The sequence below is a fragment of the Crocuta crocuta genome, unplaced genomic scaffold (genome assembly GCF_008692635.1).
Source record: "Crocuta crocuta isolate KB4526 unplaced genomic scaffold, BGI_CrCroc_1.0 scaffold125, whole genome shotgun sequence".
In the NCBI taxonomy this organism is placed as follows: Eukaryota; Metazoa; Chordata; class Mammalia; order Carnivora; family Hyaenidae; genus Crocuta; species Crocuta crocuta.
In genome coordinates, this window is record NW_027531143.1 from 680,390 (window position 1) to 692,686 (window position 12,297).

At 41.0% G+C, this 12,297-nt stretch overlaps 1 protein-coding gene and 1 pseudogene across 2 annotated transcripts in view; both read left to right on the forward strand.

Moving 5' to 3' along the window:
- The window catches only part of ST6GALNAC3 (ST6 N-acetylgalactosaminide alpha-2,6-sialyltransferase 3), a 543,469-nt gene that overhangs the window by 441,575 nt on the left and 89,597 nt on the right, over positions 1–12,297 (forward strand). The gene's annotated exons all lie outside the window — the stretch shown is intronic.
- On the forward strand, positions 11,848–12,060 carry LOC144237446 (small nuclear ribonucleoprotein G pseudogene; annotated as a pseudogene).

Below are 12,297 nucleotides of genomic sequence, written 5' to 3' on the forward strand. Positions count from 1 at the left end.
TTTGAAATTAGGGTTAAAAGTGGCCAGGTTCATTCAGGTGAAGAAGATACGACTGCAATAGGAGAGAATGAATCCAAGCAGAGCAGGGCTGAGCTGTAAGATGGAGGACGAAGAGCTGTTCCGGTGGTTTCAAGTCTCGATTCTAGCATTTGAGGCCCAGATCCTCATCCTTTGATTTGGTCGGATAACCCAATATTCTTCTCAGTCATATAAGCTAAAAAAACCTTATTCGTTGTGTTCTCTTAAAATAGTTTGAATTGGTTTGTCTTTTTAATTTAAAGAATTCTTGTAAGACAATTATAATCCACCCATTTTATGGATAAGGGAATTGAGGTTCAGAGAGGTTAAGTGTCTTGCTCATGAAAATCACAATACCAGTGGTTTTCAAAGCCAGAACTTCATGCCCTATTGAATGACTCCAAATGCTATATTCCAGTAAAGACAGGAAGGCCAAGGAGCTTGGAGAGGAAGCTGGTTATTAATGAAAGGGACAGAGAAATTTCAGGGTACCGTCAGATCATGGCTATCCACACAGGTAATTCATTCACTGGTTCATCAAATACTTGTTCAGTCACTAACAAACAACCTAAGGCAAGCTGTTTAGGTAGAGGACATGAGCAATCTGCAGGTACCCCTGGCTCTCCTAGGTACCCGTCTGCTCTCAGCTACCGCTGGCCCAGCAAGGGGTGAGAAGCCAGCCTACCTGTGTTTTCCAAGCTGCTATTTCAGTGAATGTAATGTATGCAGTACATGTCCAACACTTGGGCCTCTCAGAAAATTGATTATGGATCTTGCCCCTTCCTTAAAAAGCAAGCTTTTGTTTTTATTAGCATGTATAAGTACGGAATAACTTCTGAATGCAAATATGGATGACATTTTATTTTTCTGACATGTTTGGAAGCAGCCTGGGGCAGGGTGGCAGTGAATCAGTAAACATCATGGGTTCACTGCACTGGGAATTCATCAAATGCACATATTACTAATGGGCTTATGCCATATGTTCCATAATAGTATGTTTGCTAGCATGGGACTGCACTGCCCGATTGTATGACAAAGCTGCCATGTCAGTTTCTTGAGGTATAGAAACAGGCTCTGCTAGCCAGATGTAAAAATCTAGCAAGGTCATTTTAGGAGTAATTTCCATTTTGTGTGCTTCTTTTCCCCCTCATTGACTGTAAGAGAATGTGATGTGCCTCATTACAATGTGATTCCAGGTGCATAACACAATAATGACCTTTATGCCAAAGACTAAAGTTCACGTAATTGATAAGAGAGACTCCCATTTTGTGATGTTGGAAACCATTAGCTAGAGGCAGAAACCGTGTTAACTTCTTGACATAGGAGGTCACAGGGTCAAGGTCAAGGCCCAGGCTGCAGCCATCTCTGGACTCAGATAAAAGAGGAAAGCAGTGCTGCCTGGCAGCCCCTGTGAGAGGTAGAGATGTCCCAGAGCCTGTGGACAGTTGAGGGAAGGCCTGGGGATCAAGATGGGAACTGAAGAAGGAGCAGCAGATCTCCACAGAAATGGGCCTGGGTGGGAGGCTTCCTCGTGCAGGAGGGCTGTGATAACCATCCCCTCCCGTTTTCCTCTCAGGTCCTTACTGATTTCTTCTGCTTTGCATCTGACCCAAATTTATAGTGTCTCTACAGAGGCATTCATTTCTTCTTTTTCTCTCCTGGATCCTAGATTGGTGTTACTAGAGTGGGAAATCAAAGATTTCTTATGGAGTCTCTATCATAACTGGGGAAGGTTAAGATTCCATTTTCCTCCACCCAGGGAACAGGTTTCCTGCTAAAGTCGGGTGTGGCTTCTGCCCTTTATTGAAAATAGCCTGAACAAATCAAGTCCTTCACTTGGTGATTGTGGCTATTTTATTGTATGTCATTTTATTAAACACACGTATACAAATATATTTGTTCTTTATTGTTTTTTTTTAAGTTTATTTATTTTGAGAGAGCAAGCAGGAGCAGGGGAGGGGCAGAGAAAGAGAGAGAGAAAGAGAGCACAAGTTGGGGAGGGGCAGAGAGAGATGAACCCCAATTGAGCCAAACGCAGGGCTCGAATTCAAGAACCACAAGCTCATGACCTGAGCTGAAGTCAACAGTTGGACGCTCAACTGACTGAGCCACCCAGGTGCCCCTACAAATGCATTTAAATACCCAAAGCTGCTCCAGACCTCAGGACCCTTCCTAACTGTATGCAGCTTTATTAGAGTTACTCATAGCCAGCTCCTGCTCTTCTTGCTCTTTTTCCTGTTTCCCTCTGATGGAGGACACGATGTCTCGTGTCTTCACAAACTACAGGAAGCCAAACCTAATGTAAAAAATAGGCAATGAGAAGGGAAAGTAAAAAGTCACATGTTATCTGAAATCTGGAGCTTAAAAAAAGAAAGAAAGAAGGAAGAAAGAACCAGAATGACAATGCATTCTGTCAGAGGGAAAGAGAAATGGGAATTTGAGGGTGCTAAGCAAAGAAAACAAATGCCTAAAATGATCAAATAAAATGGCTTATTTGTTTGTTTACATCCCTGGAGTTATAAGCATCTTGGCCTGACCATGGGTTAGCAGTTTTTTAGGAGGGGACTATTGTATGTGTTTACTGATGTTTGATTTCCAGAGCTTCTAGCTCAGTCAGGGACAAAGGCTCTATGTTATACTAATGCTCATAGATGTATAATGCCTTTTTAAAATATTGCCAAGTCTGCTGTCATTTCAGGGCCCCAGAGACTCTGCTTATTAGGATGGCAGGCGAGCGAAGAAATGAGTTGGGCAGAGAGGTGGCAGGGGTTAATTTCATATTTGTCATGAGATCTTGCATGATTTCCCTAAAAGATATTTAATTTCCACTGGGCATAATAACTTGCAGCTGCCGGAATATGCTGTATACTAGTGGCGAGTTCTTGTCTTTGGAGATTTATGCAAGTCGTTATTTAAAAATAGAGATCCGGGAGTTACAGCTGGCTAATTAATCTACCACTAAGGAAAGCTAAGCAAGTGACCCACTTAACTGTTTCCAGGAACCATGGCTTCACTGAAGCGAACTTTCACAAATGTCTTACACAAAGAACCAAACCGATCCCTGTCGCACTTTGTGATCTTCTTACAGCATAGGTGTCCCTTGTTCGTCTCCCTTTCTTTCCCATGGACACCACTCATTCAGACCCTCACCCATACACAGCTTGAATTCCGATATGCTTCACCGCTTGTGTCCTTCATCCCGAGGACGGACGCTGGGGCTCTCCTTCCTTAATGTCTTCTTTCTTTGGATCAGTCACCTACTCAGGCAACACCCTCAGTGCCTATCTTCTACCACATCAGCTCCAGGCCTCTGCCTGACTTCAGAGGGTTCCCATAAGAGACAGAAGCCTGTATTTACCTGCGGTTCCTCTACTTTCCCCACATGCACGTTCCTCTCCTGGCATAATGGTCTTTCACCTCTCATACTGTCCCTTCACCCATAGAACCTTTCCATTGCTCTCTCAGCGTGAATATGGTCTATACATACTACAAAGCTCCACTCCATCTAATCCAGGCCATATCGAGTTTTCTGCTTGGACTTGACAACAGAGTTGACATAATCAGGCCATGACACATTTTTATCATCGGCCTGTGAGGGCCCTGATCTTATTTTTAAATCAATCAATTAATTACTGTATTATGTTTATTCCTCTTCCCCTTCCCCCTCTACACAGGCATTCTGTTGTATTTTATGTGCATTTTTGATTGCATACGTCTTTGCCAAATAATTATTATTGTTTGTATTTTGATTTACACAAATGATATACATTACATTTTATCCGTTTCTTACTTTATTCACTATCTTTTTGAAGTCTGTGCATGTCTAACTCTGGCTGTTGCACACTCCATGGTAGGCAACCTCTCCACTTTCTCCATGATACACACAACGGGTCGCCTCACTCTCTGGATCTCCCTTCTCTGAAATCCCTTGGTATTCATTTACCTTACAGCTTAATTACATGCTATTTTTTTTTTTAATTTTCCTATGAGTGTTTTTTGCTTTCCTTTTGTCTTTTGTATAACTCCTTAAAGATCAGGGACCACCTCATGTACTCTTCGCTTCCCTACTCTACCCGTCTCTTCCCCACCCCACCCATCCCTACCTCTGCAGATCTTCTTTGGAACTTGATGCATAATTGGTGCTCAATAAATCCTTGTTTATTTAATGAATTGAATAGCATGACTCCATGAGGGGATTTTCTCTTCCTATCCATATCTCCAGGGTCTAAACTGGTGCCTGGCATGTTGCAGGGGATCAGGGGATCTGTTTGAAGCAAATGGGTATCTTATCTTTCACATGAGGCAAAGCAATGGGGAATCATGGGATATACAGTGGTCAAGGTAGTACATTCTAGTTTCTAATCGGCCACCAACTAAGTATATGACACCTGGCACGTCAGAGAACTTCTCTAGATCCTGGTTAAACTGAATGATTTCACGGATCCTTGTTCACTCTAACTTGCTAAGCTTCTGTGACTTCGTTAACAATTTTTCAAGTAAGACAGTCTTCAATATGAAATCACCTGCAAGGAATGCAGAATAGTCATACTCAAGGCAATAGAGCGTGGGAGGGGCAGAAATGAGAGAGCAATCCTATGGGTTCTGATCTTAGGCCCTCAGAATGCTTGGGAGGACAAAATTCTTACCACCTGTAAAGTGCCTAGAAAACAATCTAACACACGGAACACCTGGGGACTCAGTCGGTCAAGTGTCCGACTTCAGCTCAGGCCATGACTTCATACTTTGTGGGTTTGAGCCCCATGTTGAGCTCTGTGCTGACAGCTCAGAGCCTGGAACCTCTTTTGGATTCTGTGTCTGCCTCTGTCTCTGCCCCTGCTCTTCTCTCCTCTCTCTCTCTCTCTCTCTCTGTCTCTCTCTCAGAAATAAATAAACATAAAAAAGAAAAATAACACAAAATAAATGCTCTATAAATCTTTAATATTATTTTTATAAATTTAGGATAATCTACTAGCCTTTGTTACAATGTCATGTCTGGCATTTGGAAATCTGGCCTTCATGCTTATGTGCAAACGAAGCCCCAGAAATTCTAGTATCATTGTGAAATTAATAGTTTTCTTTTATAGGACAATAATCACCAGACAACCATCTGATTTCTTTTAGGCCCAAACTGTTGTCTTTTTGGTAATGGCCAAGTTCTAATTTTCATGGCTTCTGTAAAATGAAGCAAAGGAGTATTATCCTTCGTGATCATGTAACAGCCAATAAAGATGTTAGGACAAGAATCCTGAGCTTTGTGTTTGCTGTCTATCAAAAAACAACTGCTTTTCTGTAGAGCAATCACTTGGAAATGGAAACAGAATATGAATGTGTTAATATCTTATGCAGATGTTATTTTTTCCCCTTAGTAGGGAAGAAGTAACTAAATAATCTAATTTGCTTTCTTAGGGAAGTGAATTCAAATATTGGACACACCATTATTAAAATTTTGAGCAGCATTTAATGCATGAGCTTGTTTTTTTGCTACAAGGCTTCTTTTTCTCTAGATCAAGAGGTAAAGCTATTTGTCTAAAAGAAAAAAAAAACATTAAATAGTATTGGTGATGGGCTATAGGTTTTATAACTTAACTATATTTGCTTCATGTGCAAAAATAGCATTTAATCACTATTTTATTCTACTGTGTTACTGGACAATAGAAATCTTAAACAGCATTTCAGTTTGATGCTTTTACATACAAAATCCAATATATGAATTCGTCTGTCATCTAAATGTTAAAGAAAAAAATCAGGTAAAAATACAAAATGGGAACTGGGAACTTCAAATGAACTGGAAATCTTTAACCAGGGGAAGATTAAAACTTCTACTCAAAAAGTTGGAGAAATAGATATGTAAAATGAGGGGCGCCTGGGTGGCTTAGTCGGTTAAGCGTCCGACTTTCGCTTAGGTCATGATCTCGCGGTTTGTGGGTTCGAGCCCCACGTCGGGCTCTGTGCTGACTGCCAGCTCAGAGCCTGGAGCTTGTTTCAGAGTCTGTGTCTCCCTCTCTCTCTGACCCTCCCCTGCTCACGCTGTCTCTCTCTCTCTCCTAGAAATAAATAAAAATATTAAAAAAAAAAGATATGTAAAATGACCCACTAACAATAACAGCATAGAAAATAACTATGAATCATTGGTTTTAGAACTGAGAAACCCTGGAATAAGCTATGACTTATATAGTGAATGGGGAATTTTAAAAAACACTTTGTGTTTTTGGTTTTGTTTATGTTTTTTGTTGTTTGTGGTCGTGGTGGTGGTACTGATGGTTTTGGATATTTCTGGATGCATAAACTTAATTTGTGAGGGTACCTAAGATTTGTATTAAAATAAAGATGAGCTGTGTTCTAATCATGCCTTTCTGTATTGTGTTTCTTAGGTAGTTCTCAGCTAAAACTGCCATTTATTTTCATATGCTGTAAACTGAAATAAAACCCAGGCTGCTGGGTGGCTCAGTTAGTTAAGCGTCTGACTTCAGCTCAGGTCATGATCTCACGGTTTGTGGGTTCAAGCCCCACGCCAAACTCTGCACTGACAGCTCAGAGCCTGCTTTGTATCCTCTGTCTCTCTCTATCTCTGCCCCTCCCCAGATTGTTCTCTCTCTCTCTCTTTCTCTCTCAAAAATAAATAAACATTAAAAAAAGTTTTTTAAGATATACATTTTGAATAGCCAGAAAGGATTGCCATGAAAATTAAAAGAGATGTGTGGGAGGGCAATCTGAAAAATCTTAAGTCCTATACACATATTTGTTTCTGTTATTATTGTATTCAGTAAAAGTCAAAACAATGCCTATGATGTATCAGGAGCTACTTTAGGCCTTGGGGATTCGGAGAAATAATAATACTGATCTTTACTTTCAAAGATGTATGATTATATCGGGGAAACAGAATGTCAAATGTATTGTAAGTGCAATGATAGAAACATGCCAGATGCTTGGGAACACAGAATGAGATCCCTGACTAAGTGTTTAGAGTCAGGGATGTCAGAGAAAGTTAAGGAGAGAAGAAGGGAGTCCCAGGTAAAGATGGAGTGACCGTAGCCTTGAACTGAAAAATAGCACAGTATATTCCCAGTCAGTAAAAGGATCGGTATGACTACAGCTTAAAATATCAAGCAGAAAATAGCAAAAGGTGAATCTCGAGAGGCCAGAACATAGAAGGCCTGTATATTAGGTTAAAGGTTCAGGTTTTACCCTGTTAGTGATGGAAACCCAGTGAGGCCAAGGTATAACATAGGCACTCAGTGGGAGTACAGAGGCTCATTCGAGGGTCAGGGAGAGTGTGTGGAGGATATTGATGCAGTCCAGGCAAAAGCCTGTGAGAGCAGGAACTTAAGCGGAGAGAATACAGAGAAAGCAAATCTCAAAAAAGGTAAAGAATGGCATTGTGTGGTGATTAGTTTTGTGAGCACTGGTGAGGATGACCCTCAAATTTATAATTTGACTGATTTGATGATTTGTGGTACAATTTATATACGGAATACTGAAGGAGAATCAGGTAGAGGGGATACGATACCTGTTCATTTCTTTTGGCCATGTTTATCTCAAGATTTCTATAAGACATTTGATTGAAGGTGTCCAAGAGGCAATTGGATATATGGGCTTGACTTGTGAGCAACAGATCTGGGTAGGAAATTCAGATTTGTAAGTCGTAAGCATAAAAGTAGTAGTTAAAACCCTCAGAGGGGGCGCCTGGGTGGCGCAGTCGGTTAAGCGTCCGATTTCGGCTCAGGTCACGATCTCATGATTCGTGGGTTTGAGCCCTGCATCGGGCTCTGTGCTGACAGCCCAGAGCCTGGAGCCTGCTTCGGATTCTGTGTCTCCCTCTCTCTCTGCCCCTGCGCCGCTCACTCTGTCTCTCTCGTTGTCAAAAATAAATAAGCATTTAAAAAGTATTTTTTAAAAACCCTCAGAGAAACATGGTAAAGACAGAAGCCAAAGAATGCCAGCATTGAATTGTTGGGCCAATGAGAAAACCAAGAAAGATACCAGAAGGAAGTAGTGGAATGGGGTATGAGGGACCCAGGGCAGTGCCATGTCACAGAGGCCAGGAGAGTAGAGGTTCAGGAGAGTGATAAGATCTAAAGTTAAAACAAAGCAATGAAATCTAGTATAAGGACTTAAAACAAATCCTATAAATTTAGAAAGCCATGACTTTAGGTGACCTTATCCGAGCAGTCTCGCTACAAGATGGCAGCAGAAACCTAACTGCAGTCAGTTGAGGAGTGAATCTGGGGCAAGTGAGCGCAGTCTTTCTTTGCAGAGAATTTTGGATGGGAGGAAGTAGAGGGATAGGATGGCAGCTAGAGAAAATTCCGAATCAGGAGCAGGTTATGTTAAGAGTGGAGTCATTGAAGTGAGGTTGGAGGTTGAAGAGAATGAACTCATAGTGGGGAAAGTTAAGCCTACATGCTAAAACAGGAAAAAAAAAAAAAAATGATGAGTATGTTCCCAAGGGAAGTGGGAGAGGTGGCCTGGGCCGAGAGGGCTCCATAGGAAAAGTAAGTCTTAAGCAGGAAGGACTTAAGCTCTCAAGCCTCTGAGACCAGAAGGGCAACTAGAAGGAAGAGAGAGGGTGATTGCGGGGGAGAAGGGGAGGTCGGTCATGCTTCAAGGCTTTAGGACAAAGGTTATAGCATTTACTTTCTCATTCCCCTAAGGACCACATACAGTGCCTTAGCAGACAAAATACCCTTCAGAAGTCCCTTATAATCATTTCAGTGTTGCTCTCTCACCAGCCATTAAAACATTGCCTCTCTACCTTTGGTTCTCATGCTGCTCCTCTCGATCTCCATGCATAGGCTTTCCTCCAGCAGTGCTGGCTACCCCAAACACACGGTCTTCCCCCTTGCAATACCCATTGATTGTCCTCATTCAAATAAATGATAAACTATTTCATTCCAAGATATAAATATCTGACACCCAGCTAGCTGGGCCAACCTTCTCAGAAGCATTTGCCCTTTAGATGGATATTCTGGCTGTCAGGGGCCTTGCCTTATTAGACCTCATCCCTCTATTCAACCTTTCTTCCCACACTTCATCAATATGCATAGTCTGCTCTTGTCACACTTAAGTCTTCACGTTTTCAAAAAGGGAAGCACGTGGTATGGAAATCATATAGCTGGAATAACAATTAGGACAGTGAAGATTTTCTGAGTCATCCCCAGTGTCCTTCCTGGCAGGGGAACGCCTGGAGCTCCGTACAAAAAGTGCTGCGGCTTCTGATACAGCATAATCCAGTATACATCACCTCCATTTATTAGAAGACTTAACCTACAGACTAGGAGTACTGTTTACCCCTTTCTGTCTTAGTAGAGAGTTAGGAAAATTTGAAGCAGTGCTGCTTTTTAAAAATCAAGTTTTCTGCTGTTTGCTGGTCAGTGTTACAACCACAGAAGCAAAGACGAAGCCATTTTCTCCTTAAAAACAATAGTGTTTTTCATTATGCCCAAGCAATCTCCAAATGAATAGAAGGGAAAAAAATGCCACAACGCTCTTGGGCTCAGCATCATGCCCAGCTGCCTTAATCCCAGATCTACCAGCTATGCCCAGACTGGTAATAAAATATCCCCCGGGCTCGGGTGTCTACTGAGTCTGGATCTAGAATGTACGACTTTATGATGAGGGGTACTGATTTTAGAGTCAGACTGACTTGGTTCCTGATTACCACTTACAAACTGTGGGACATTATCTCAGAGGGTTGTTGTGAGGATTAAGTGTGATCATGAATTTAAAGGGCTGAGCCTTCTTTCTAGTACATAGTAAGTTCTCAATAAATGGAGGCTGCTGTTGAGTTATTACTATTAATAATTCATTGCTCTGATTTAAGAAACTGCCTGGCTTAACTGACCTCAGGCAGAGGCTGAGACTGCTTTCTCACCCGGCCTCAGCTGTATGGCTATAAAATGATAAGTTTCCTTTTCAGATATACACACGTGCTTGCTTCTCTCTCATCACTGATGCCTATGTCTGGAGTCATTAATGATCGGCCACTTAGGGTAATCATTTCCCTGAGAACCAACTGTGCTTACGTTCAATGGCACCCACTGTAATGCAATTAATTTTTTCCAATACTATTCCTCTAGTAGATAAGCCGAGGAAAAGTGAGATCCATAATCATAAGCTACCTCCTGTTTGTTCATTTTGAAGAGACTCATTAGGGACAGTGGTCCTCAGCGTTAATGAAATGATAGTGTCTAATTATAGAATTACAGTTATACACACAAGTGGCAGAATTAAGGAACTCGCCACCTAACAGGTAATGTCGCTGTCTGAACCTTGCTCTCGTTCTTTAAGGTGCCTCTACCTTGGTCCAGACCTCATCCTTTCCTCGGGCCTGTTTTGGGATTCAGCCATCTTCTGAATGCTGGTAAAAGCCTAAGCTATAAGCAGCTTGCTTTTTGGTAGAACAACTCATGCCTAAGAAAGTTGATAATGATTTCAGAATTTCTTTTAATTGAGTTTTTAATTACAACACAGCAAATATCCCATTTGTATGTAATTTTGACAAAGATGACAAGCAATTTCATATTCTTTGGAGATCATTTGACAAGTGTGGGAGCCTATAGTTAAATACCAACTGCCTGGTTTTTTGGACAGGAGTACCTGACAACCACTTATTCAGGGAAGATCAGGAACTGGAGCATCTGGATCTCAATAAATTATTTGACAGAACAATCCAAGTGCTATACCACAAGCTGCTACTGGGAATGTAAATCTGATTGGCTGGCTTAGAATCTCGTTTTCCTAATTTATAGTCCACATATTATGTATAGCCAATGAGTGTTTGGACAGGTTTTACCATAAATAATTTTTTTCTTTCTTTAGACTATCAGCACAACAGATAAAATATGCAAATAAGTTCTTCTAAATCGCAAAGCTTAAATTTGAGATGGGTACCATGATTCTCTACTCTTTTTCTCCTTTGGCATTTACTCAAGAGTTCCAGAGCCCATGCCCAGAGTTACAGAGCTCTAGAACTACAATTAGACCAAAGAAACTGCTGTTTGCCACAGAGCAGAGAACCAATCCACCCGGCCCCTAATAACACCTCCCATAAGTTTTCAAAGGCCATTTGCATGGCCTTTACAATATCCAGAGGTCCCAGATGAGGGATCTTTTTCAACCACAGAGGAGTAGTCCTCAGACTTTGGTTTTCGGAGACCAGGAAAGAAATTCTCCATTGGAGTCCTACTAAGGATAGTCACCTTTTTATCTTACCAATTAAAGATGTGTAATTTTTTCCCTTTTCATTCATTTGTTAATTTGTGAATATCTGTCGAGCACATACCATCTGCTGTTACTGAAGTATGCCCTGGAAATGCAATGAAAAACAAAGCTAGATGTAATCTATACCCTCAAATATTTTATAGTCTTGGTAAGAAAAGACAGTTATTAATAAATTATAATATTTATTATGATAATACTAATAGTTATAAAATTCACTTTGAGATAGGGACTATGATGGAAATAAATAAAATGGTTGTCTTAGAGGATGTAACACATTTTATACAGAGAGAAAAGGTCATAGAACCCTTCTTTAAAATGTGCTGAGAGAGAGTCTCCTGGGTAGTTCAGTCAGTTGAGCATCTGACTCTTGGTTTCAGCTCAGATCATGAGGTCATGGTTTTGTGGGTTTGAGCCCTGTGTGGGGCTCTGCACTGGCAATGTGGAGCCTGCTTGGAATTCTCTCTCTGTCTCTCTCTGTCTCTCTCTCTCTCTCTCCCTTTCTCTCTGCCCCTCCCCCATTCACACTGTCTCTGTCTCTCTCAAAAAAAATAAACTTTAAAATTGTGGTGGGACATTTGGGGGCATCTTTGAGCTTGCTGAGTGGACACCATGAGCAAAGCCTACCCTCTTGAGTTAAAAACAATTATGGACAAGAAATTATCATTGAAATTGGATGGTGGTAGACATGCCCAACGAATATTGCAGGGGTTTAATTCTTCTTTGAATCTTGTGATAGATGACTGTGGAGATGGCAACTGTGGGCAACAGCACAATATGGGAATGGTGGCAATATGAGGAAATAGTGTCATGATGTTGCAATGAGCATAAACAATGAGCGTGTTCAAAAGAAACCAGCTGCTTCCAAATATCCCCTCTCCATAGCACCTATTTTACTACAATATAAAAATCAGACCATATGCATTTTCATGTTGAACTTTTTTGTTAAGTAAACTTTTGTTATAGTAAAAAAAATAAAATAAAATAAACGTGTGCTTGGATTCAGCAGATCTAAAACTATACAGGGCCTTGTAGACCACAATAAGGATTTTTAATTCTATG